We start from the raw sequence: 22,119 nt of genomic DNA on the forward strand, positions 1-22,119 counted from the left end.
ACCAGTGTTCCAAAGGGTGAATATTTTGAGTTCCTCATTTTTAAGTGACAACATAAATTTCTCTGGCTTAATCTATGGAAAGACTAGAATACAATGCATACATAACACACACGCACACACATCCACACACATGCATACATAGATATACATAAGGAGGCTACATGTTCTTTTTGCCCTTAGGAGATTAAAGTTTGATTTACCAGGCTAGCAGATGGGTTGGCAATTGAAATCAAACTGCTCTGTGCTTCTCAAACACTAGGCTTGAGGGTTGTTTCTTCTGATTGGCCATCCCTGGAGAGAAGTAAAGAGCAGAGGGAGAAAATATTGTGTCCAAATGCACCTGAGCTGGCTGCTGGATCAATGGTCAGTATCAGCGGGGCTCTGTTTAATGAAGCCTCCACCAGTGTCACCGCCTCGCTGACAACAGTGGGTACCGCTGGTACCAACGCGGAGGAAGCAGAATCTAAGCCGAAATAATTGCTTTACTTTGTGGTACAAAGATATAAATCTGAGTTTTGTGTACATGAGAGCAGGCTTTAAATCCTTAACTGGAAGAGAGCCTTGCACAGAATACAGAGTGAAACATGATAGAGATTGTGCGGCAGCCTGGCTCACAGGAGTTGCTGAGAGGGCTTTACAGTCCAGCCACTGCGGGCGGGCGGGCTCTGTGGGCAAACACTCCCCCAAAAGCCTGCTGTCCTCCTGACAGAGAGAAAATAGTTGTTTTCGCCTTGTGCTTTTACATGAGAAAGTGTTTTGACAAATCAATAGGAGCAGGGGAAAACCCCACTGATGTGATTTACATCTAATTTATCTCATTATTGCCTCATTATTATGGGGGAGCCTCAGCGGGACAGCCCTCCCTAGTGCTGGATCTGGCATACACTTGAGAATTATAAGGAAAATGGAAATGACAGACCTACCTCGGAATATCCATGTCATGTTCAAATTTTCTTGAGTTTCCTTAAACAGCTTTTGTGCCAGCAAAGAAAAATATGAGACTATTAAACCCTTTTCAAGATATTTTTCTACGTGTCACTAAGGTAGAAATTAAGGCACAATTTTTCTGATGCATTAAGACAATACAGCCCACAAGCAGGGAATTCACATGCTATCTGTAGGTGTCATGCATGTTTTCAAATTCCTACATCATAGTACACCTTAAATCAGGGTCGTAAAAATGCATTATGCTTGTTTTGAATTATGGGAATAAATCAGTCCTGCACTGGCCACGTGGAGAATCACTAAAACAGGTTTGACTAGCTTCAAAGCAGGTTTGTTGTAATAGTAGAAGAGTAGAAAACATGCTTATCTTTACAATGGAAAGCAGTGAGGATTTAAATGAAACGAATGGTCACTCACATTGTAAGTCATTGCTTCAAGGTACCATAAATGCTTTAGAATCATTATCCCTTTAAATGAGATACCCTTTTATCATCATCTTGATATTTTCAAAAAACATCTCCTTTTTCTTCCTAACATTTTTTATTCACTGATGTTTGCTGGTTTGTTTCCTCCACAAAGAGTCATTTTGACCATGTAATGGATGGAAGGTCATTTGTGCCACCATTTCTGGGCTGTGTGTGCTTGAATCAGTCAATATTTTGAGCTTCTTTTGCCTAGTCTTGTTAAACACAATTATGACAATTAGTTTTTAAATTTAGGGGGTGTGCTTAAGCAAGTTTCTCAGGTAGAATACTCCTAAGTAATACAACTATAATGGAAACACTCCCTTTTTTTGGTCTGAGCACATTAACAAGAGTTTACGTAGGAGTCTAAGAAGTAACTTGTTAACCTTTCTTTGCAGAATTCTCTGTGGCCTGCTTACTGTTCAAGCTACTGCTTTTCTAATTCTGTATCATTGTCCTCTGTGCCTGTTGGGCTGGCTTTCCTCACATTTGCTGCATGTCTCTACCAGCAGAAAGAGGGAAAGAAAGAGAAAGGAGAGTATGAATGAATATAAATATCTTATCTATAGTTTTATGCAATCTTGGATTTTCTCTGTTTCAATCAGAGTTTAGGAGAGAAAAGGTTTAATACATGACACATAACTTATAGGATTATTTTCTAATATTCACTCAAAGAATCAAATGTAGAGCAGTGTGGGAGACCTGCCCACATACTAGAGACCCAAAGAATCTACCTGGGGACCTGAATCCTATGGCAGTGTCCTGCACAAGTCCAGCTGAAGACCTAGAGCCCGTGTTGATATCCTCCACAAGTCCAACTGGAAGATATGAGCCCATGACGTCTTATGCAGGTCTGTATAAAGGATCTGTACTGAGAAGGCCCAAAGGTCAGTGGTGGAAGCCAGAAAGTCTGCACCATTGAGATACAGGATTTGTGCCAGCAGGCTGAGAGATCTGCACTGGAGCCAGGAAGTGACACTCAAGGTAAGGACCAGGGTTCCCCCAAAGAGGACTGCAGCTATCAGCTACAGTGAGGACCCAAGCTCCCCAGCCATAAAAAGAGGGAGTGCATATCAGGAAAGTCAGCATGACAAGCTTCTCTAGGAGAATCAACAGGATACCATCTTCCCCTCTAGTTCTGTTGCTATGCTATTGGCAGCCATCCTCAGGTGGGCCTTCCACACTGAGCACCGTGCTGATTCAGTTCAGCTGGGTGTTACAAATCGACTATTAGTTGATCTACCACATCTCAAAAGATTGCTCTATAGTAAGCAGATGACAGTGATGAGGGAATTGGGACCAAGCTATAACATCTAATTTTCAGTGACCTTTATCCTTCTGGGCCTCAGTGTTCTCAGCTGCTAAATAGGTGTGGGGAAAACAATGAAATCTCTTTTTGTAACTGAGAAAATACACATGAGTGATGTGATGCACATAACTATTCAGAAGTATTTGCCCAGTACATGTGATATTCCAGATGCTCTGCAGATACTGAGGATAAAGGAAAATCAGTAACAGACATTGTCTCTACTAACAGAGTTTACAACCTTGCATGGAAAACAGATATTAAATAATTACAGAATTATTTAAGTTAAAGGAGTGATATGTGTTATAAAGAGGTACATTATGTGTTAGAAAAGCATATTTCAATGGTTAATAATAAGGAATAAGAAATATAATAATAAGGAAAGGCCAGGTAAAGTGAAGAACATACAGTCAACCTTAAAATACTTGATATGTGCAAACTATGTAAATGTTTTTCAGAATCCATAATGCATACAACTACTAAAATAGAAAAATATCTCCTGTTTACTATTTTCACTCAAAAAATCATTATGAAAATAACCTACAGCTTCAAATATATGCAGATATTCTTAAATATGATGAAAAGATTGTATTTCTTTTTGGTGATTGAGATATTCAAGTACATATTTCAGGTTGTTGAAGATATATTGAAAGTAATAAAAGAAAATGTCAAATAATGCATGTTATGTAGGCATTAATAGAATTGTTTCAAAATTCCATTTATTTATTTAAAAATTATTTCAGTGCCTCTATGCTGAGCATTTAGATTATCTCTATCTCACCTTTAGGCAAAATTGCAAAACCACTTTGATTCTGTCTATTTCTTGGCTACTTCCCTGTTTTTCTACTGCCCCTTGATACCTTTGGATAGGTCAGACTTTCCCAAGCCCTTCATCTGCAGTCTTTCATGGAAACAATTCATTTTACCAACTTTCTTAACATACCAAAACTGCTCATGCCTTAGTAGCTGATTCCTCAGGTTCTCTTAGAATAGGGAAAATGGCAGGGAGAAGAGTACTCAGGTGAGTCTCCTGTGGGGAGCACTCTTGTGCTCCACCTCACATACTCTTGGGCTTTGACTCCGGCCAGTGCTCAGACCACCAGTTTCACCCAGATGTGGTCTGCAACCCCTGACTTCAGCTGCTGTCCATAAGAATCAAGTCTGCTCAGTGCTGCTTTGACAGTAGGGCAAGGGATTCCTGTGGACATCAGCCTGGAATCTGGGCCACTGTGTTATGTGAGGCAGTAGACACCTTCTCTTGGACAATGCAGGACAGGGCAATATTTAATACTTCCCTCTCCTAGTCTTCAGGTGGGCTGTATTATCGCATTTCGCCACTGTGACCAAATACCTGAGAAAGACAGTATAAAGGATGGAAGACTCATTTTGGCTCAGCTAGCCCTCACCCCCTTTTTCATCACCTCATATTAATGCTATCAAATTATGATCTAACCAGTACATCAATCCACTGATGAAGTGACAACAGCTTTTATGATCCAGTCACTTTCCAGAAGCCCATCAGCAGCCAAGCTTTCAACACACTGAGCCTTCTGAGGGACACGTGTTCAAACTGTATCACAGATAAATCCCAAGCATACATTCTCTGGCCAATCGGATTCTGTTGTAGATGCCCTTGGGCTGCCTTCCATTCCTTCCCTATGACATTTTTTCCAAAATTGTCCACTTTCAATCTGTATAATGACTTCTGAAAAAGAGTCATCAGAATATAACCCCCTGCCTCAAATTGCTTTTTGACTTCAAGCCTGGGGTGATTACTGATATGATTCAAGTGTGTGTTGTAACAGAGGAGGGAAGATTGTGAGATAATTCCAGAATGTGATACAGGCTTTAAAGAAATAGACAATAACCAAGTCTGTGAGGTCAGGGATTCCAGTAAGGAGGGTGTTGGTGACACAAGCTTAGGTAGAATGATCTGGAAAGGCCTCTTAAAGAGTGAAGCCTTGAAATAACATAAAAACAATAGGGAAAAATTGGCAATGGGAAAGTCTAGGGGGAAAAAAGTGTATCTTAAGTCAAAATAGAGTGTAAGGTCATTCATGGTGCTCAGAGGTGTGTACCCTGAAAACTGAAAAGAAGATAAGGGTAGGTGAAGCACATTGAGTTGGGGATATGATCAGATGTCAGACTGTCTTCAGGTCCTTTTATGATACTTGAGATTTTTGAGTGCAATTAGAATATATATATGAAAATATTAAAAGATTTGGGGCAGAGAAAATAAGGCAGTGTGATGTAGATTATAATTTATTTTGACTGCTACATGGAAGTTGACTGTTGAATCTACCTAAGAAGTTTACCGATTTAAGTTGTGTGCATGTATCTGGATGATTTGTTGGCAATTTTATTCCTGCTGTTTGACTCTTTAAATTTTGTTTTAATATGTGGTCTCTTTTCCCTTCCTTTCCATCTCTTCAGTGACTGATCATCACTCACCTCTTTCCTTTGAGATGGAGGGGGTGGGAGCATCTGTAGGCCCAGTAGACCCAGGGAAGTTGAGGTGAGGAGGCAGAGGGCCTCCAGGGCAGGTGCAGAGGAAGTGGAGGAAGGCAGCACGTAGGGCCTGAGGCCGCCCTCTGAGTGAATGAATCACTGGCACGATGCAGAGACCAGTTATGCTGCGGCAAGTGCCAATAGTGAGCATTGCTATCAGATAAAAATTAAAATCTGGAAAAACTAAAAAGAAAAGTCAGTGATGTTAGATCTGGACACATTGGTATAACCTCACAATGAAAAGTTTCATAGTAAACTAAATGTACATATGTGTGTGTCCATGAATACAGGAGATCTCCCAGCCCTGTATACTATAAAGGCCCAGAAGCAGGGACTCACCTGTAGAGGCACAAACACAGAGCACTCAGGTCTCCATTTCTTTTTTATTGGTTTAAGCATTGACTTTCAAACCAATTTCCTTAACATTTATTAACTGTACATTTGAATAAGGATTATGCAATCTTTGCATACATGTATACAGCATGCACTAATCAAATCCAGTCACCATTCCCATACACCCACCAAATGCACGCTTCCAAACTGCTGTAATCACCATTCTCCTTTCAAATGAAACTCCAGCTTTTCAGTACATGAGAGAGTATGTGCTTGTCTTTCTGCATCTACTATTTCACCTCTAACTCATTCTGTTCCAAATGATAAAATTTCATTACTTTTAAGGCTGAATAAAGCTTCCTTGCCTATGTATACCAAGTTTTATTTATCCATTCATCTACCGATAAACACATCTGCTCAGTCCATGTCTTAACAATTGTCGCTGATGCAGTAATAAGCATGGGAAAGTATGTATTTCTTTGGTTATGCGGACTTCGCTTCCTTTGGAGATGTAGCTGAGAGTGGGATATCTGAACACATGAAATTTTTATTTTTACCTTTCTGAACCTCCTTTATATTGTCCTTCATAGTGTCTGTACTAACTTACATTTCTACGACTGTATGAGTTTTCTCCATTCCATGGCCTCTCCAAAATTATTTTAATAATGGTCACTCTGTTGTGACATATTTAACTTCAGCTTTGAATCACATTTCCATGATTGTTAATAATATTTTACATTTTCTCATATTTCTCATTCATCCATATTATTTTAAGAATTATCTATTTGTGTCAGTTGCTCATTTTTAAATTAGATTACATTGGTTTTTTCTCCGTTGCTAAGTTCTTTGAGTCCTTTATATATTCTGGATATTAAATTTTATCAGATAAATAGCTTATAAATATTTACTCCTGCTTTTTGGTTAATCTGTTAATGATTTCCTTTGCTCTGCAGTAGCTTTTTGGTTTAATGAGTTTACCCTGAAAATCACTGCCTGTATCAACTTGTTTTTATGTCAATATCATACTTTTCCATTACTATATCTTTAGTATTTATTGACTTCAGAAAGTGTGATATGACTTGATTTGTTATTTCAGCTCAAGATTGCTTTGGCCATTCCAGATCTTCTGGGCTTCCATATGAATTTTCAGGATGATTTTTTATAGTTCTGTGGTATTTTGCTGCATATGGCATTGATACGGTAGACCACTTTGGGTAGTATGGATATCTTAACAATGTTTATTTTAATTCATGAGCACAGTAGGTTTTCCTTGTTTTTGTGTTTTCAGTTTCTTTCAGTAGTATTAAGTAATTTTAACTGTAATGGTCTTTCACTTGGTGATGTTTATTTTTAGGTTTTTATGCTTATATTTTGCTATTGTGAATGAGATTGTTTTCATGATTTCTTTCTCATCATGATATGATGATATTTCTTTCTTTCTCATGATATGTTTGGTCCTAGACTAGCTTTCTTTTGGTGACAGTGAAGTGTTGAAAGTCCCCAAATTGTTGCATTGGAGCTTATCTTTTTTATTAGGTGCCATAGTACTTGTTTTATAAAATTTAATGTTCTGACAATAGGTACACATAAATTAACGATCATTGTATGCTCCTGATAAACAAATCCCATGAATTATATAGTAATGTTCTTTGCCTCTTTTATATTTCTTAGCCTTCTTTGTCAGATACTGTCATGGCTATTTGGAATTCTATAAACCTCGGGCATCTGAATGTCCCAAATTTTCTACTATTATCTCCAAATGTTTATTCCCAAATTTTCTGCTATTCTCTCATCAAATAGGTTTTCTAGTGCCTTTAAGCATTATCTCTTTGTCTTGGGATATTCCAAAGATGCAGGTGCATGTTCATTTAATGATATTACAGAACTCTAGAATTCTACTTTCCGTTTTTCCTTTCCTCTTTGTTCTGGATAGACGTCTTAAAAGACCTGTCTTCAAGTTTAGGTACTCCTTTTTCAGCTTGATCCACTCTATTGTTGGGACTTTTAATTCAATTTTTATTTGACTTATTCAGATCTTTTTTTTTTTTTTTTTTTATCGGTACCAGCGATCGAACTTACTAAAGAGGCTATCTTTCCTCCAGCATATGTTTTTGGTCCATTTGTCAAAGATCAGCTGGCTACATCAATTGAAGAATGAATAAAAAAGATATGGTATTTTTATGCAATGGAGTACTCCTCAGCCGTAAAGAAAGATAAACTGGACACTTTTATAGGCAAATGGATGCAACTTAAGAACATACTCATACTACAATGAAAACTATAGTACTCCATAAAAGGAGCTAGAAGAGATTATAAGATTCTCCTATATAGGAAGAACATTATCAAAATTTCAAAACTCATATATAGATTTAATGCAACCTCAATCAAAATACCAAATAACATTCCTCACAGATCTAGAGAAAACAATCCTAAAAGTCATATGGAATCAGAAGAGACTTAGTAGTAAAAGCAATTCTGAGAACAAGAAGTATTATAATCCTGTTCTCATTATTTTGCTAAGACACATGTGTAATAAATGTGAAATAAGACAAACGTGTAAACATTGTTATTTCATTAGTGTGACAAGCTGGAAGAAAAACATGTGTATATGTGTATATATGTGGTTAAGGTGATTGTACTACTGATTTCTCCGAGTTCCCTGAAGAGAAAGATTTATGCTGGTATTGCTCAGACAATTGAATGCAGATGTCTTGTGCTCTGGGATCTGATTTGGGGACAATGCACAATGAATGTACCATTGTTGTCCCCTGATTGATGTGTTTTGAAATTTTGCTGCCGTCACTGCTGCCACTGCTGCTTCCTCCTCCTCCTCCCGTCTCCCTCCTCCTCCCCCTCCCCTCCTCCTCCTCCTCCTTCTTCTTCTTCTTCTTCTTCTTCTTCTTCTTCTTCTTCTTCTTCTTCTTCTTCTTCTTCATTTTTTTCTTTTTATCCTGGAATAAAATGGATTTGAAAAAAAGATCAGGTGACTAAATGTGTCTTAGGTTTTCTATGAATTCCCTATTCTGCTCCACTGATCTAGTTTTTGTGCCTGTACCGTGTTGTTTTTATCACTGTAGTTTTGTAATATAACTAAGTCCAAGATCATAATACCTTTTGTTGCTCAGAATTGTTTTTACTATTGAATCTCTTCTGATTCCATATGAATTTTAGGATTGTTTTCTCTAGGTCTGTGAGGAATTCTATTTGGTATTTTGATTGAGGTGTCATTAAATCTATATTAATTTTGAAATTTTGATAATATTCTTCCTATTTAGGAGAATCATAATATTCTCTTATATCTCCTTTTTTTGGAGTACTATAGATTTCATTGTAGAAGTCCTTCCCTTGATTAAGTTAATTTCTAATTAACTTCTTGATGCTACTGTGAATATTTTCCTAATTTCTTTTTCAGTGAGTTCATTATTGGTGTACAGGATGTTACTGATTTTTATTTTTTGATTTGGTATCCAGCTACATTATTGAATTTGATTATTCTATAAATGTTTTGATGGAATTTTGGGGTCTTCTATATAAAGGATCATTTCATTTGCAAATAATAATTTGACTTTTGGCATTTATATACATATCCCTTGTATTTCTCTCTTGCCTGATTGATTTGGCTAATATTTCAAGTTCTATACTGAACAAGAGTAGTAATACTGGACATCATTGTTTTGTTCCAGATTTTGCTGGGAAAGGTTTTAGCTTTTCCCCATTTAATATGATGTTAGTCATTGGTTTGTTATGAATGGCTTTTATCAAATTATGGTAAGATTTTGCTGCAACTATTTTCTTTAAGATTTTATCATGAATGGGTGCTAGATTTTATGAAAACTTTTTCTGTTCTTATTGAAATGATAATGTGATTTTTTTCCTTGTTTCTACTTATGTGATGCAGTGCATTTATTGATTTGCATACATTGACCTATCCTTGCATATGGAATGAAACTTACTTAATCATGATGTGTGATCTTTTTGATTTGTTGCATTCTGTTTGCTAGTATCTTGTTGAGGAGTTTACTGGTCATATTCATTAACAAGATTGACCCTTAATTTTTTGTCTCAGTGGGATCTTTTATGACTTTGGAATCAGGGTAATGCTAGCTTCTAGGAATGAATTTGGAAGTAATCCTTCTGTTTCAGTTTCATTGAAGAGTTTAAGAAGTACTGATGTTACATTTCCCCTAAAAGTTTTGTAGAATTTCATGATAAAACCATCAGGTACTGGACTTTTCATAGTCTAGAGGCTTTATGTTACCACTTCAATTTCATTATCTATTGTTAGGTTGTTCAGGGTTTTTTGTGTGTCTTCCTAGTTCATTTGTTGTTCATTCATGTATGGCTAGAAATCTATCCATATCTTAGAGATTCTCCAATCTTTTGAAGTACAGATTTTTAGTTCCTACTAGTGATCTTCTGAAGTTTGGCAGTGTCCACTGTGAGTTTCTTTCTTTCCTTATTCTAGCAAGTTTGGCTAAAAATTTGTCTATTTTGTTTGTTCTTTCAATGAAAAACCATTAAATTCCTTGAGTCTTTATATTTTTTGTTTCAGTATCATCAATTTCTTCTCTGATCTTTATGACTTCCTTCCTTATACTAGATTTGGATCTGGACTGTTGTTTTTCTTTGAGCTTCTTGAGATGCATCACCAGTTTATTTGTTTGAGTCTATTCTGTGTTTCTGTTTGAGCATTCACAGCTATAAAGTTCACTCTTAGGACTGCTTCCTTTGTGTCCAATAGGTTGTGCTATGTTGTATCGGTATTATTTTTTTATTCTAGCAATCATTTAATTTTTCTTGATTTTTTTCTGTGACCCATTGAATTTTAGATGTTATTTAATATCCCAGAGTTTGTAAGATTTCTGTGGTTTCTTTTGTGATTGATATCTAGTTGCATTGTGTTATGATCTGATAGCATACATGTATGATTTTGATTCTTTTGTATTTAGGCAAGCTTTATAGACTAGTGTGTGGTCTGTTTTGGAAAAAAGTTCTCAGTGCTATTGAAAAGACAATATTGATTTTATTAGGGTAGAATATTCTGTAGACACCTGTTAAGTCCTTTTGTTCAAAAGTGTGGTTTAGCTCTAGTATTTATTTAATTTTTTTATTTTATTCATGTATTTGTGAAAGTGAGGTGTTGAGGTCCCTCGCTATGATTGTATTCATGTTTATTTGATCTTTTATATCCAGTAGTGTTTGTTTATGAAGTTGAATATACTGATATTTGGTGCCTATGTATATGTACAATTGGTGTCCCTTTCTGTTGAGTTGTTTCCTTAAATAACACATAATGACCTTCTTTGCCTCTTTTGATCAGTTTTAGCTTGAACTTTGCTTTGTGTGAGAATAAAATTGCTATCGAGAGCATGGAATACTTTCCACCCTTTGATTTTTAGTCTATATATTTCTTATTGGATTAGGTAACTTTTTTATTGCAACAGATTTTGAGAGGTTTTTTTTTAAGCCAATCTGCTGATCTGTGAGTTTAAATAATGAAATTAAGACCATTTACTGAGACTATAACTGAAAAATACTTATTCCTATCATTGCATTTTTTTCTGTTGAAAGCCTTTATTTTTGTTGAAGCCTTTATTTTTCTTTGTGTGTGTATGTGTGTGTGTGTGTGTGTGTGTGTGTGTGTGTGTGTGTAACTACTTGCCTTGCTGGATATAAATTTTCCATGTGACTTTCTGACTTTATTGTCTCTATATGGAATATTTTAAGCATTTTCCAGAATGCTGGTGTAGGGTCCACACAGACTAGTACCTCAGTTTATGAACTTAACTTTTTTACCATTATGGTGAAGATGGCTGTGTTTGGGTTTGGGTTTGGATTTGTGTTTGTGTGGGAAGGAGGCCACAGTCACATTTATCACCTAATGCAGAGTTTGTGAACAGAAACAAAATTTTCCAGTTTTGTTTAAAAGTCAAATTGGTTGCAAACAGAAGCATTTGTGAACTGAGGTATTACTTATCTCTTATGTTTATGTCATAAAATGTCCTTATTTCTCCATAAATTTCAAAAAATAACTTTGAAGAATATATTAGTCTATGTTAGAAATTGTTTTCTATTAGGACTTGAAATTCTTCACTCTACACTTTCCTGACTTTTAAAGTTGTGTTGAAAAGTCTGCTGTAATCTTAATTGGTTTATTTTTCTAAGTGATTTTTTTGCTTCTGGACAGCCTTTGATCCTGTCTCATTGTTTGGCATCTGGGATTTTGACTACATGTCATAGGGAGTTGCTTTTTTCATCATTTTTGATTGAAAAAAAGCATTTGGTGTTCTACGGGCCTGGATTACCTATATGTTATTTGCTCATAATTGGAAAGTCTTCTGCTATGATCTCTGTAAACAGACATTTTTAATTCCATGTGTGCTGTCTTCTAATTTCTCTCTAATGTCATTTATCCTTACAGTAGCCAACATAGTTTCGTCTACTAGATGGATGAATTTTCCTTGTTCTTATCAGTTCTAAGGCTTCTCTGAGTAATTTATATATTTCCACTTAACCTCAATTTCTGAGACATTTTCTGGTCACTTCTGCTGTTTATGAATTATATAGCATTCTTTATCTCCAAGATTTGCTTGGCATATTTTTGTGAGTCTACATCTTTGGTAAATGTCATTTATATTTTGAGCCATTATGGTTGGCTCTTCCAATTTTTAATTTGTTTCTCTTATAACCACATTGATCATTTTGTGTGTGGCTCCTCTGTCTTTTGAGTTATGTCCACTTTGAGTACACTGAATTTTTATGTATGTTTTTTTCTTCTCTGTAATCATTTTGTACAACATAGATGTCAGGTGCTTGCTTTCTATTCACTAGTGCCACGTGAGTCTGTTTGGGCAAATTGGAAGTCTTTGGGAAGTGTTTTGTTGCTTTGGTTTTTTTTTTTTTTTTCATGTTTGCATATTTTTTGATGGGATGCTGAAAACTGACATCAAATAAAGAAAATTTGTTATTGATATGAGGATCTCTTTAGTTAGATCTCTTTAGATAGTAATGTGTTATTGGCTTTGTCTATAGGTATTGTTTATTTGTTTTTAAAGTAGAAAATGTTATTGGAGAAAAGGAATGAAGTGGTGGCACGTGTATATACTCCCAGCACTTAGGAGGCTGAGGCAGGAGGATTGCTACAAGTTCCAGGCCAGCCTGGGCTACAGAGGAAATTCAAGGGCAGCCTGAACTGCATAGCAAAACCCAGTCTCAAAAGACTAAAAAAGAAAAAAGGAAAGGAACAGGGACTAGGAATGGCCCCTGAGAGACAGGAGGGGTCCTGAATGGGCTGCCTATAGATATCATTTACCACTCCAGCCTATTCAGTTTAATCGGGGTAGACCCTGTCAGTGTGTTGTAAGGACAGAATTTCTTTTGTGATAAGTGCATCAACAGATCTAAGCATACATCAATCATAAACTTTTATACTTGTTTTAATAGTTTCACCTTTTGTCAATACCAATTACAGACTATATTATAGGGAAAGGCATGTTTTGTCAGGAATACAAGGAATAAGAGAAGAAGTAGAACAGAAAAGGGAATGTCCACGGGAAAACAGGGAGTTAAGAGAACTACCAATAAGTTAAAAAAGGAAGTCACCTCTGGTGGAATTATTTTTATAGCTAGTTTAGAGGGCTAGTTTTGAAATGGTTTGTGAATTTATGTAGTCAGGGGTAGTGTGCAGCTGGGTAAAAATGTATTTAGAGATTGAGGGAGGTTGTGAGATTGTCAGTACCCATTAATATATTTGTAATTTTTTTGAGACAGGATCTCACTATGTAGTCCAGACTGGATTTGAACATATTGTGTAGTCCAGGATGGCCTTGGACTTGTGGCAATCCTTCTGCCTCAGCCTCCCAAATGTTGGGATTACAGGTGTGTGTCACCATGCCCTGCAGTAACTAGCTTTGTTTGGACACTCTGAACTCTGTTTGGACCTCTAAACTCAATTTTGTTAAAGATTACCTTGATATGTCCTTAAATGTCACTGTTTTATTTATCCCACTTATGATTTATATCACTTATGATTCTTATGATTTACTGTACTTCTACAGGTCCCTGTTATATTTATGCTATTAGATGGAAAGCTGAGAGGAGCAAGGAGGTTAAATAATGAGAAAGCACAGTAAATAGGGAAGAAAGAGAGTCAAGAGATAGGAGAGAAGAAGCACAGCGAGGGAGCAGGTCAAAACAAAACCTTGCAGCTTAATATGCAATAATCCCCCTGTATCAAGAAGCAAAAACTGAAAGACAAACATGAAATGTGAAAAAGATAAAGCAAACCAACATGGCCCAAATCCAACAAAGTAGTTATTATATACTTGCTATAACTGTCAAAATAACAATAAAAACAAGAATAAAACCCCTCACGCATCTAGAGCATTAGCCCAGAGCTTCCCCATGATTCCTACTGTGCTGCCCTCATGGTCTGATTCTGAGCAACTGGAATGGTTACCCCTGTGGTTCAGACGACTGTCTGCAACCAGTCTTGAGGCCTGTTTCTCCCTCAAACAGCCTTTGCTCTGAACGCGACCCCCACAGATCTCCATGGACCCTACCACCTTAATCTAGGTGGGGTGATGAGTAGTGTGGATGTCACTGTGTCTTCCTGCCACAGCTTTTCCTTGCCTTCTACATGGACAAAAAGTCACCAGCCCTGGTGCTGTTCATGACATCTCTCTGTCCACAGATGTCTATCTGGCTCAGCCTCACTAACAGAACCTAGTGCCTCTCTCAGGCGGGGCTCAGAGCCCCTCTTTGCCAGTATGGGCAGTGACTGACATCACAATGTGAGGAATGTCCCTGTTTGGAGGCCTTAGTAGGAGGGTGCCCTCTCTGCTGTGCCCGCTGAGCTGCCCTCTTTCTCTTCTCTGCATATTTGCCACGGAGCCAGTTTTCTCTACAGTTCCCAGCTAGAATTTGCTGCGTCCCACCATGTAACTACACTGAATTTCAGCATACAGTGCACTGCTGTGTGTGAAGAAATGGGTGACTTACTTTGCTTTTTCTCTTGTTGAATATGCCTTCTTTCTCTCTTTCAATAGCCCCAACACCTACTGGCCCTGGTGTGCTATTTTTTAAATAAGATATGAGTACATCCCATTAGTTTCCAGCACTGGTGTGCCTTTTTAAATTTTTAAGTAGGCTGGTATGTGAGCGCCGTTCTGCCACATTGTTTTTAGCTTCTCTGAATTATTGATTGGGAAGTGTCTCACTTCACTGTGCTGCTGGGTAGCATAGATAATTCAGATGACTGAGGATCTATTTAATCCATAAGAGTGTCACCAAAGGGCCACTCCTTTCTTCCACCCAGTCTCTGTGAATGCCAGGTCTGGGGTGGGAGAATGGGTACTATGATCCAGGAGTGGTCTGGTTTCCCCCAGCACAGACCCTCTAAGCACCAAAGTTTAGTCCAGCTGTATTTGGTTGTTTTTGTTATTGTTATTGGCTTTTTTTAAGATTAAAAAGACACAGAAAAGAAAAAAGTAATACAGACAAACAAACAACAAGAAACCAAATATAATAGTAGTATAGGTTTACAAAACAAGATGATAGGAATTCGACAATGGTTGTAATATTGTATATTATTACCAACAAGAGAGTTGCTTGGATTAACAGATACAGACATGTAAAATTGATCTAAATATATTATTATTAACTGTTCTTTTCCAGTAACTAATACAATTAGTAGTATAGTCAGTTTAGCTATCATATATATATACATATACACACACATATATACATATATGCACACATGTATATACATATACACAAATTTATACACACAAATTATATATATTATATATATTACCAATTTATGTCTTTTTCCTTTTCCTTTCCTTCTTTCCTCCTTTCCCTTATTCTCATTACTTTTCCTCTTGAAACTTTCTTACCCTTATACAGTATTCACTGTAGATTGTGGAGCATATGTAATTTTTTAATTTCTTACACTAGGGAGACAATAGAATATTTACACATGTGAATTTGATTTATTTCAGTTAGGAGTATGATCTCAAGTCATGTCCATTTACTTATAAAGCCTCTATGCAATCTTTCTTTATAGATGAGTAGTACTCCATTGTATAAAAATACCACATCTTTTTTATCCATTCCATGGTTGATGGGCATTTGGACTGTTTCTAACATTTAACTATTACAAATTGTGCTGCAATACACATGGGTGCACATATATCACTGTGGTATGATGTTTTCAGTTCTTCTTGGAAAATACCCAAAAGTAGGATAGCTGGGTCAAATGGAATCTCTAAGCCTAGCTTTTTGAGGAATCTCCACACTGATTTCCACAGTGGTCTACACTCCCACCAACAGTGGAGAAGGGTTATTTTCTCCCCACAGCCCCTCCAGCATTTGTGTAGGTGGATTTCTTGGTCTCAGCCATTTTTTCTCGGGTGAGATGGAATCTCAGTGTTGTTTTAATTTGCATTTCCCAAATGACCATGATGTTGAACATTTTTCATATATTTCTTTGCTATCTGTATTTCTTCATCTGAGAAGTGTGCATTCATTTCAGATGCCCATTTTTGGATTAGGTCCTTGAATTTTGGGGCCTGATTTTTTTTAATTCTTTGTAAGTTCTAGATAGAAATCTTTTGAGGGACAGTTGGCTAAAATATTTTCCCAATCCATGGGTATTCTTTTCACTCTGTTGGAGATTTCCTTTGACATGTAAAAACTTCTTAATAAGGTTGGATCCCAGTGGTTAGTTCTGGGAAGTGTTTCCTGTGCAGTTTGATTTTTGTTCATGAACTCTCTGTCTACTCCTATGTCATCAAGATTTCTATATACTTTGTCTTCCAATAGATTCACTGTTTCTATTTTAATATTTAGATCTTTGATCCACTTTGACCTCAGTGCATGGTCATAGACATGGATTTAGTTTTAATTTTCAGCATATGGAAAGCCAGTTTTTCCAGCACCACTTATTCAAGAGGCTTTCTTTCAGTGTACATATTTGACTCCTTTGTCAAAGATGAGATGGCTGAATGTGTTTGTAGTTGTGGCTGTATCTTCTAATCTACTCCATTGATCTTCAATTCTGTTTTTATTCCAGTACCATGCTGGTTTTATCACTGTAGCTTTGTAATATAATTTCAAGTCAGGGATTGTGATACCACCTGCCTTAGCTTTGTTGCCCAGAATTGCCTTTGCTATTCTAGGTCTCTTCTGCTTCCAGATGAATTTTAAGGATGATTTCTCTAGATCTTTGAGGCATGCAAATGGTATTTTGATTGGAATTGCATTGAACCTGTGTAATAATTTTGGGAGAATGGCCATTTTCACAGTATTTGTTCTTCCTCTCCATGAACAAGGAATATCTTTCTATTTTCTAAAATCCTCTTTGATTTCCTTTTTCAGTGTAATGTAGTCTTCACTGTATAGATCTTTTACTTATTTTGTTAGATTGATTCCTAAGTATTTCACTTTTTTGGGTGCTATGGGGAAGGGTGTGCTTTCCTTTATTTCTCTTCAGCCTCCCTTCAGCTGAGATTATAGGCATGCATCACAGTGCCTAACCAGGTTTAAATGTTTGAGAGCATTAAGAACATTCTCTAATGCAGTGCATCAAATTTTTATTTAGTATTATTGCATTAGAAGAGAGGTGTAACATTGAACTTATTATAGACATTCAAGTTAGCCATGAATTTCCTCAATTGTTCTATGTCATGGAAGTGTCTTATTTCTCCTTCTATTTTCAAAGATAACTTTTCAGGATACATCAATCTAGGTTGAAAGCTGTTTTCCTTCAGGACCTGAAATACTTCACTTCAAGCTCTTTTTGACTGGAAGGTTTGTGTTGAGAAGTCTGCTGTGATTATGATAGGCTTTCCTTCATAGGTGATTTGTTTCTTTTCTCTGAAAGCTTTTAGTACTCTGTTTTTGTGCTAAATTTCTGACACCTTAATTATTATATGTATGGGTGAAGATTTATTTTGGTTATGATTAATTGGGGTTCCGTATGCCTCACTTATCTGCAGATCAGATTCTCTTCTCATGTTTGGAAAAGTTTCTGTTATTATTTCTGCAAATAGTCTTTGCAGGTCATTTGTGTTGACCCCTGTTTTTTCATTAATACCTATCAATCTTGTTTCTTTTTGCATCATCTTGCAGCTACTGAATTGTTTCCTGGTTCCTTGTTATTTTTAAGAGATCTTTTCTTTCATGGTCATAAGCTTCCGTCCTGTCTTTAAGGTCTGAGAGTCTATCTTCTGCTTCATTCAAGTAGTTTTGCCATCTTTCAATGGAATTTTTAATGTCTTGAATATCCTTTTGAATCTATTTCATATAATTCTGTCTTATACTGTTCATTCAAGGTTTCTATCATTTTCTTACGTTCTATTTTTTATTTAGATATTTAGATATAGCATTCCTTTCATAACGTTTGTCACTTCATTTTTTACCTGATTATTTATGACCTAATTTCCTCTGTAATTTCATGGAATTGTTTCTTTCCTCCCACTTGCTATCATTTCAGAAAGCTCAGTTGTGCAATTTCCAGTATCTTCCATTTTACTGTCTCTTGAGTTTGTTCTCAGCAGGCTCAAGAAAGAGCTTCTTGCTCTTTTGTTTTGTCATTTTCCTCACAGTGGCTGATCAGGCACCATCCTGGTGGGTTGCACTAGAATGCTGCACTGGGCAGCATTTCAATCCTCTGATATCTCCATGGTTAGCCAGGGTGCAGCCCCAACCTATGGCACCAGATCCTTGTTTTCTGTGGCCTGTGAGGCTGGCCTGGTGTTCTCCTGATGTACTGCGCTGGGTTGCTCTGGAATGCTGTTCTGGGCAGAGGTTGGATCCACTTGCTCCTAGCAGGAACAGACTTCAGGTATGTGTTGCTAGAGCCTAGGACCCAGCTAAGTGGTGTTGTGAACCTCTGGCACCCAGGTGGATACTGTGTCACCAAGGCCAAGCACCTGGCTAGTTGGAGTTCAGAACATCCAGAACCCAGGCAGCACAACCCTGAGTGTGGTATCACCTGGACCTTGCCATGACTGGGAGGAAGTTCATAGCATCTGGAGTGCGCAGCTAGCCAGAGTGCACTCTTGTATATGGTATTGGGGCCTAGCTCTTGGTTGGGTGGGGTTCAGAACTTCAGGGACCTGCCATGTGACTAGCTGGGCAGCAGCACTGGACTATGGAGCTGGGGCCTTGTGCTCTGATGGGCAGAGCTCAAATTCTCCAAGACTTGTCATGGCTCCCAGATGGGCAGCTCTGCGACTTTGGGCTTGGCTGGGCTTCATACCTCTGTGACCAGTGAGGCTGGCTGGGCATTACCCTGATGGATTGTGCTAGATCGCTGGACTGGGCAGAGTTCAGATCCTCTGTGCAGCTAGCAAGGAAGCAACTCTGGAATATAGTGCCGGGGCCTTCTGCCTGGCTGGGTGGAGTTCAGAACCTCTAGATCCCAAGCAGCTAGACCGAGCATGATCCTGAGTGTGCTGTTTTTGGCTTTATGAGACAGGGTCTTGATATGCTATGCAGTTCAGGCTAGCCTTGGACTCACTTTGTAACTCAGGTTGGTCTTGAATTTGCAATGATCCTCCTGCCTCTAGATGCTGGGATAAAAGGAGTGTGCCACCACATCAGGCTGGATTTGCTTTTGATATGTCCTCCCTTTGAGACTTTCTTTCACCCCTGCCTCAAAGTAAATTCTTTTCTCCAGCACCAATTCCAGACACACCCTTGCCATTGTCCCTAGACAGCTTCTCTTGCCTACTACCTTTATAGGATGGCCTTTCAATAGTGGTTTTCCTGTGAGGATGTGTCTTACAGTATCAATTTAGTAAGCAGTGTTAGTTTTGACTGTATCTGGACATCTGGACTTTATCTGTCCCTGCTAGAAACAAAAAGATCCAACCTCTGTTCAGCCCAGCATCCCAGAGCAACCCAGAGCATTATATCAGGGGAACACATAGCCAGCCTCACATACCACAGATGTCTCTCTGTTGCTTCTTAGCCTTTGAGTAGTGAGTGTGGACATGGTGCACACTGTGTTAGAATCAGTTTTAGCTTCTGCCTGTGTGGACCATGAAAAATTAGACACTAGTGATTCTGACAGGTCTAGTATATAAACTGGGGCTACAGGATGCTCATTGTGTGGCTACTTCTGTCATGAGAGTTTTTGCTACATTGAGTGATAGGCATTTCCTCAACCACTGTTGGTTCAGATGCTGTGAATAGTAGTCGTGTCTAGCACTTTGTTAGAATGAATGGTAAAAGGCTTGAAACCTTTGCTCTCTATAGTCAATAGTGTGCACCCAGTCATGGCATGGGGAGAGGCAGTGGTAGCAATCACATCACATATGTTAGTTGCACCAAGTCCTGACAGTAGATAGGGATCAGAAAAGGCACAGGGTTTGATCAGTGATGGGAGCTACAAATATATGGCAGTAGAAAATGTATTCTTCTCCACTGTTACACTTGATACAGGGGAACAGGGGAATGAAATTGCTGACTTACTATATGTCTGATACAAGTTCGTGTTCTCTAAAATCAAACAATAAATTTTAGGAACAATGGAGGCTAAGAGCAGAAATATTTATAGAGAGGAAGAAAACTTCTGAGAGAGAGACAGAAGGGGTCCCAAGTGGATTGCCAAAGATTCTGTCTTTTCTAGGGATTTTTAAGAGTGAAACCATGAGGTGAGGTGGGTGTAAGGTAAAGAGAACTGGGAACTCACAAGGCAGATGGGCATGGTTGGGTCAGAACTGTGATCTACCAGTCAGATTAATTGTTCAGGTAGAATTGACCAAATGAGGGACAAATGGGAAATCAAGTCATAGTAAACAGGCATTCTTACTAGGGAGTTGGGATGGTGACTCCTGGCTTCTCAAGATAATCTGTACCTAACCTATAATGTTTATATTTAGGGTGTGGTTGCATTTGTTTTGCTTCTGTTTTGAGATCTGGCCCACTCTGTGCTGGCTTCCTTGAGGACCTAGCCCTGTCTGACTGCCTATAATATTTCTAACTAGCTCAGCTGCCTGTATCACCTATCCAGGAGCATTCAGCCAGAGTCAAGCACGGTTGACCCTGATTCCACCTAACTGCATTCCCTGGAGTAGGGTTATAGATGAAGCTTCTCTTCCTCAGCTACCTTCCGCTATAGTGCCTGCCCACATCTCACTTGCCCCCTGAGCTGTGCATTTCTAGAAGCAAAATGATAACCAGAGCCACAGCTTTCTTCAGGGTTGTCTCACCAGGTCCAGCCATGGGCAGGGCAGTAGCCGGAACTGTGGCAGCAGACCTGTGAGTTCAGTGCAGGAGAAGAATGATAGGAACCGGTGGGAGCCTGCCCTCAGTCCTGGCACTGACATGAGTACACGCATGTTAGTCAGGGCCATTAATACAGAGGACAAGCACTTCAGTTTTCTGGTTTTCAAGGACAACTCTCTGTTCTTAATGTCACAACCCCAATCCATTACAGTTCTTGGTTCCCAGAAAGCTTAGGTCTCAGTCATTGTTTTGGGTCCATTTGAGATTGTGAGGTGGCTGTCCCTTAGGTCTGTGTAGTAAAATGTTTATGAAGACCCAGGGATGAAAATATGCAAAATTTTCTCACTCCTGGACAGTCTACCCTGACATCATCTCACTTTTCAAGTTGGCTTCTGGGTGTGTTGCCTTGAATGTTTGCTGGGAGATGATGTGAAATTAATTTCCTAAGCAAAGTATACAATTAGGGTGGAGTGTCAACGTGACTGGCCTGGGATGTTCCAAGGAGGACTGGTGGAGCACACTGTGAAATTCTCTAGGTGGGCGGCGGAGCCATAGCCCTGGGATCTATGTCTGGTTTCACATTCCTTTGTCTCTGGCACTGTTTTCCTGCTCTGCTTCCTGGTACACATGAATTAAGCACACCCTTGCTCTACCACACCTGTCCTCCATGACGTTTCTGCCTTTAAGTCAGGTGAACACGAAGCAAATTAAGCCTCTTTTCTTTTAAATTGTGATTGTCAAAGTATTGTGTCAAGTAAAGCATTGTGTCAAAGCTTGCTTTGACAGCAGGTGCAATAAACTTGAAATGATACAGAGAAGATTAGCACAGCTCTTGCACGAAGATGGTGCAAAAAAAATGACTGATACACAAGGTACTGTGCAGATTTTAGGGTGTCTAAATGCATGCCTGTGAGGACTGGGAAACTTCCCAGTAGCTAGGATTGCCACTATCCACACTGAATGTATTGTGTGGGACTCTATCACCTTCACCTCTGTATATAGGAGATTCACCCTCCCCAAGCTATGGAGCCAGTATGGCAGGGGCCAGCGTATGTTGTTTCTGTGCTGGTGCCTCAGGTGTCTGACTCTTACAAAGTTTCCAATCTGTGTCTTTCAAACTTTTAACATCTTCCCATTGCCACTAATTCAAAGTAGAGCTAGGTACTTTTTAAATTTTGTTCCCTTTTTTCTGGAGGAGAAAGAGAATGCTGGGCATCTTTATTGTTAACCCCATCCCAATTTTTACTTCTAAATACCATTGTCAAGTAAAATAAAAATATTTTAATAAAAAAATATTGATTCAAGACCGGGAATACCAACCTATAA

At 38.2% G+C, this 22,119-nt stretch overlaps 1 non-coding gene across 1 annotated transcript; it reads left to right on the forward strand.

Annotated features, from left to right (window-relative positions):
- The first annotated feature begins 21,567 nt into the window (after nt 1-21,567).
- LOC111758351 (U6 spliceosomal RNA) lies at nt 21,568-21,671 on the forward strand. The gene has a single exon (XR_002792538.1). It is a non-coding gene; the product is annotated as a U6 spliceosomal RNA (small nuclear RNA).
- The last annotated feature ends 448 nt before the right edge of the window (nt 21,672-22,119 follow it).

Source organism: Cavia porcellus, unplaced genomic scaffold, assembly GCF_034190915.1.
Source record: "Cavia porcellus strain 051 isolate PalLab524CR breed Dunkin Hartley unplaced genomic scaffold, mCavPor4.1 scaffold_29, whole genome shotgun sequence".
NCBI lineage: Eukaryota > Metazoa > Chordata > Mammalia > Rodentia > Caviidae > Cavia > Cavia porcellus.